We start from the raw sequence: 5,453 nt of genomic DNA on the forward strand, positions 1-5,453 counted from the left end.
TAAAAAAGAAAAGAAAATTAGTTACCTCATCAGAAAAAGTCGACGTGTTATCTACACATGTATTATATGTCTACTATATAACTCTTCCTGTATTATAACTTTAAAGTCTTGGTCTTCGCTCGTTTTCTTTTTCTATTAATTATTCTATGTTGCTTTCTTTCTTCTTTCTTTTGGATTATTTTATTACAAGTCCTTATTCCATGTGAATTGATGATTAAAATCAAGAATTTCAAAGCCAAAGCGTGTGATGTTGTAAACTTATATTATGGAAGAACCAGTGAACTAACCATAATTGATGCAACTCAGCATCTTCATGATATTCATCATTCTTCCTCATTTTGGTAAATTTCAAATTCACATTATATAAACATGAAAAATGATACATTGTTCGACACAACGAATTACATGAATGTTTAACAGTGACATCTATATTTTTCCACCTACCCGTGATTCCGCAGTTCCTTGAGATAATATCCTAAAGAAATGAAAAAAATATATACCATAGGTAAAGTCTTACTAAAATTAAATCATAACATCTATAATAATCTAATAATATTCATTGAGTAAATAATGTTGTAGACTACATAATAAATACTAATTAGGATTATTCTTGAGGACAGCTTCAAACTCTGATACTTTTTTCTCTGTTTTTTCTCTGCTATATCATAGCTTCACGCGGCACTAATAAGCATCAATTAGAAGAAAAAGAAGAGAAACATTGATTTTTATTGAATAGACTTTTAAACAAGCGGGACAAGTACATATGGATTTTTATTTCTTACAGCACACATAAAACAAGAATACATCACAAAAGAAACTAATTACAAACTTAAAATTCCCAAACATGATTGAAGTTTGTAGCCCATGTCATCAAGAAAACGGAAATAGGCATACCTCCATGATTTGAATATGAACAATGGACCAACAAATCCCCAGAATCCCACAATAAATCCAAAAGCCATAAACACAAAGAACCAATTCACTCCATTGTGCTTCTTTCTCTCTTTCTCATTACTGTCATTTGCATCATCATCAGGAACTGTACAGCTGAGCTGCAATGGTGGACCACAGAGATTGTTGCCGACAAAACTGGATGCTTCAAAGGTTTGCAATTGAGTGCCTGTTGGGATTTGACCCTCCAAGTGATTGTAGGACAAGTCGAGCTTGTTGAGAAAGCTCAAGTTTGTAATACTCTGAGGGATATCCCCTGTGAGTTGGTTGCCAGAGAAATCAATGGATTCCAATGACTCCATATTGCCAATACTTTGAGGGATGTGACCAGTTATATCATTCTTGGACAAGTTCAAATAAACCAAACCAGACAAGTCTGTGATTTCCATTGGTATTCCTCCCGACAATTTATTGGCTGAAAGATCAATGTTTTTCACTAAGCCGAGAATACTGCTGTACTCAATATCCATTCCTTTTGTTAGAAACAAGAGACTGAGAGAATGATGTGAAAAGTGTATTATTAAGTTGTGCTCAAAAGTACAATATACAAGAGGTATTTATAGGTGCTAAATGAATCAGAGTAATAAAAGCATAGAATCCTATAATTAATATACAGATATACTACATAAATATAGACGATACTAATTGATCCTAATTAATGCTAATGATTCTCTAACATCCCCCCTCAAACTCAAGTGGGAGCTAAGGATACCAACTTGAGTTTGGATAACAAAGTCCGGAAACGAGTCGGGTGATGAGTATTGGGGTTAGTAAACAAAGGTGACTGAGTAGTAGGAATCGACTCAAAGGATGAGAACCGAGAAAACATATGGTGCTCCCAAAAGACAACATGACGAGATATACGAATACGTTTAGAAAGAGGATCCCAACAACGATAACCCTTATGTTCAGTGCCATAACCAAGAAAACAACACATACGAGCCCGAGGTTCAAGTTTACTATGTTCATGAGGCTGAAGAAGAACAAAACATACACAACCGAAAACTCGAAGCCCTTTCTGTCTGTGGTAGCAAAAACATCTGATTGTTCCATAAAAGTAGTCATAGAGAACAAGGAGAGGAGAGAAAAACTGCAATTTCGGAGCAGAAAATGAGGAAACGGATGGCAAAATCGGAAAGAGCTCACCAAAAAACCTTAGGGAGGGTCCCACTTGTCTGCCACGTCAGCGCCACGCCAGCAGCCACGTCAGCAAGTAATGACACGTGGCACGGGGTGATTGGAGAGGCAAGACACGTCAGCGGCTTACTGGGCGCGAGGGTCAGAGAACCGGGTCGGGTCGGGCGCGTGGATCGGATGCGGTCCGTCTCTCGTCTGGCTGACACGTGGGCGTTGCTGAGCCGTTGATCTGGAGCGCTGATCCAACGGCGACGAATGCTTCTGGAAGAAGAACACCTGCAACCGGACAGCCTACTTCAAGTGGCGCGTGGCGGCGCGTCCGGCCGAGTCTGGCGATGATTCCGGTGGCGCTGAAAACGTTGCAACGAGTTGAAGGCGACGGTGGCGGCGGTGAGGAACCTAAACGTCAGGAAAGGGTTGAAAACGGAGCACAAAGTACTGCCCGGAGACAGACGAACGGCGAACTTCAGACGGAGGGTGGCGGCGCGTGCGGTGGTTTCCGGTGACGAGGCTGGACTCGTTGAACTCGCAACGACGAGACAAAGGCGGTGGTAAGGGCGGTGACGAACCAAAGCGTCTGAAAAGGGAGCAAAAGAGAGACCAAAGAACACTGCCGGAAGAGGAAAAAAAAAAGGACTATGAACTAATTTTCATGGGAAAAACCTAATGAAAGATGGTTGGATCGAAGCCGAAGAAATTTTAAATTTGTTAGCCTTTCTCCAACCCATGCTGGAATATCTCCTGTGAGATTATTCTCTCCAAGATCCAATGATATCAATTTCCTGTTTCTCTTTAAACTGGCAGGAAATTTTCCAGAGAGTGTGTTATTGCGTATACGCAATTGTTGTAGGTTTGATAAGGAGCCCATGGAAGAAGGTAAGCTTCCAATAAAACAGTTGCTTTCTAAGTTGACTTCCACTAGTTCTGGCCACATTCTCCAACAGTTGGGAATTCTTCCTGATAAGTTGTTTGATGCAAGCTTGAGAACTTGTAACCAATTTGGATTGTCAGATTTTTGACAAAGAAAATCTGTTATTGTCCCAGAAAATGAATTATGTGACAGATCTAGCCAAATCACATTAGCACCCACACAAGGTAAATTTCCATAAAGATGATTTGAGCTAAGATCAACTATCTGGAAAAATTCTTGAACCTTTAATGCTTTTGGGAGCTTGCCATGGATATGATTGTGAGAGAAGTTCAAATAAGAAGAACTACTTGTTTCCCAAAACCCTGTGGGAATGGAATCAGATATCCCTACGTTAGACATATCCAAATATTCAAGATTCTTTTGTGACTGAATCCATGATGGAAAGCATGGACCTAACTTCCACGAGCTCATCAGCAAAATCTTCAGTTGAAATTTTGGTTTCCAACTGGGGTTCACTTTTAAAGCTAAATTGTTAGCTGATGCTGAAAGCACCCCCAATGCAGGAAATTCTCAAGGTCATCTTCATGTACGATTCCTTGAAATAAATTGTCATCTATGGCAAGAAAAGTCAACTTGGGAAGTGGTCCAAGGATTTTAAATGGATTTCCACTAAGTTGATTTCTGGAGAATTCAGCATGTTTTAACGATGAAAGCTCTGCTAATGATTGAGGAATTTCTCCAACGATCGAGTTGTTAGAGAGATCAAGTTTTTCAAGATTTTTGAACATTCCAAGTTGATTTGAGAGATGACCTGAGATTTGAGAACTGAAAGCCACAAGACTCTTGAGTTGGTGAGAATGTCTAAGATTTCATTAAATTGTTGATTGCATTTGAGATTTGAGAAAGACAAGTCTCTCAAGTTGCATAACTTTTTAAAAGAGGTTGGAATCACTCCTTCAAATTGATTACCTGATATATCAAGACTGACCAAAGAAGTCAAATTTTCCAAAAAGGTTGGAATTTCCCCTTCAAGCTGATTATCTGAAATATCTAGACTATCTAGACAAGTAAAATTTCCCAAAAGAGTTGGGATTGCTCCTTCAATCTGATTGGATGACAAATCAAGGCTAACAAGAGAAGTTAAATTTCCAAAAGCATTAGTCCATCCCAGCAATGGCGGCGGTTGCAGCTCGCGACGACAGAGACGCTCCTCCGCGACGGCGCAGTTGGCAACGATGGGCATGAATGGCAGCAGCGACCTCCCTCTCTTCTCCGCGTCAGTGTAGGTGCGTGTGTGTGGGGATGAGCGACGTCGTGAGGGTGAGCGAGGGGAGTGCGTCCGTGAGTGTGTGTTTCTACGAAGAGGGTGTGGGAGGAGCGGGGGTGGGAGCTCAACGGCTAGTGAGGGACTGAGGGTTGAGAGAGTGTTTTTGTGTGATTAGGGTTAGGGAAAAAGTAAAGGAAGAGTGGCCCACAAATTTTTTTTTGAGCTATTACAAAAGGTTCCGTCGGCGCGTTTGGATTATAGTTTTAACAATCGAGAACTATAGCCAGCTCTATCTTGTCACTACTCTGGTTCAAATTCTACGCTCATTCGTTCCATTCCACTTCAATCCTCCTTACCTTGAATTTGGCACTCTGGGTTTGGTATCTTCGGTTCCTAGGGACTACGTTGTGAGTAGGCTTTACATTTATGATTGTTTGATTGTGCATCTATAATTATTTTGATATATATATATATATTAATTATGATATTTGAATTATAGCTATATTTGCTTTGAACGGTTTTGAATTGATTAAAATAATTGATTTATTAGAATTAAATAACTCATTTTTATGAAGTTTATACTTTTGGAACTATACATGAGACTATATATATTTTTGATGAAGTTTTTGCATTATTCTAAAATGTTTGATTTTATTTGAATATTTGTTTTTGAAGCATTGAAGTATTTGTTGATACTCACTCTAAAAACTGTGAAATATATTTGAAATCTCTTATGGTTGAAAAAGTATGATTGAGAAAAGATTTCTGATGAAAAAGTATTATCTGATTTGATTTGATTTGATTCGATTCGATTCGATACCTTATATATTTGAAAGATCAAATATTTGTTGTATTTGAAATTATATGTTTTGAATTGGTTTGGGAGGCTCGTATTAGAAAACCGTAGTTAACGGCGGTTATGACGTTAACTTAGATACATCTAACTCAGACTCCAGCTAGCAGGGGGGTTGCTAGCCTAACGTGTAGGCCACACGTTAGATTTGTTATTCTGTTAGGACACACAAGAGGAAAGGGCTACCTATAGAGGTGGAGCCGCCCAAGTGTGGACTTTTGATTTGATTTCTGTATGATAACTCCCTTATTGATTCACTTATTATTATCAACTATTACTTTCTAATTAAAATTACTTTAATGATAATATTTGTATAGTCTCATGTTGATTATAGATGTATTGTTTGGTCACTGAGTTGTAAAACTAATCCCGTT

At 38.8% G+C, this 5,453-nt stretch overlaps 1 pseudogene; it reads right to left on the bottom strand.

Annotated features, from left to right (window-relative positions):
* Positions 771-4,005, bottom strand: LOC107647741 (annotated as a pseudogene).

This window comes from Arachis ipaensis, chromosome B06 (genome assembly GCF_000816755.2).
Source record: "Arachis ipaensis cultivar K30076 chromosome B06, Araip1.1, whole genome shotgun sequence".
NCBI lineage: Eukaryota > Viridiplantae > Streptophyta > Magnoliopsida > Fabales > Fabaceae > Arachis > Arachis ipaensis.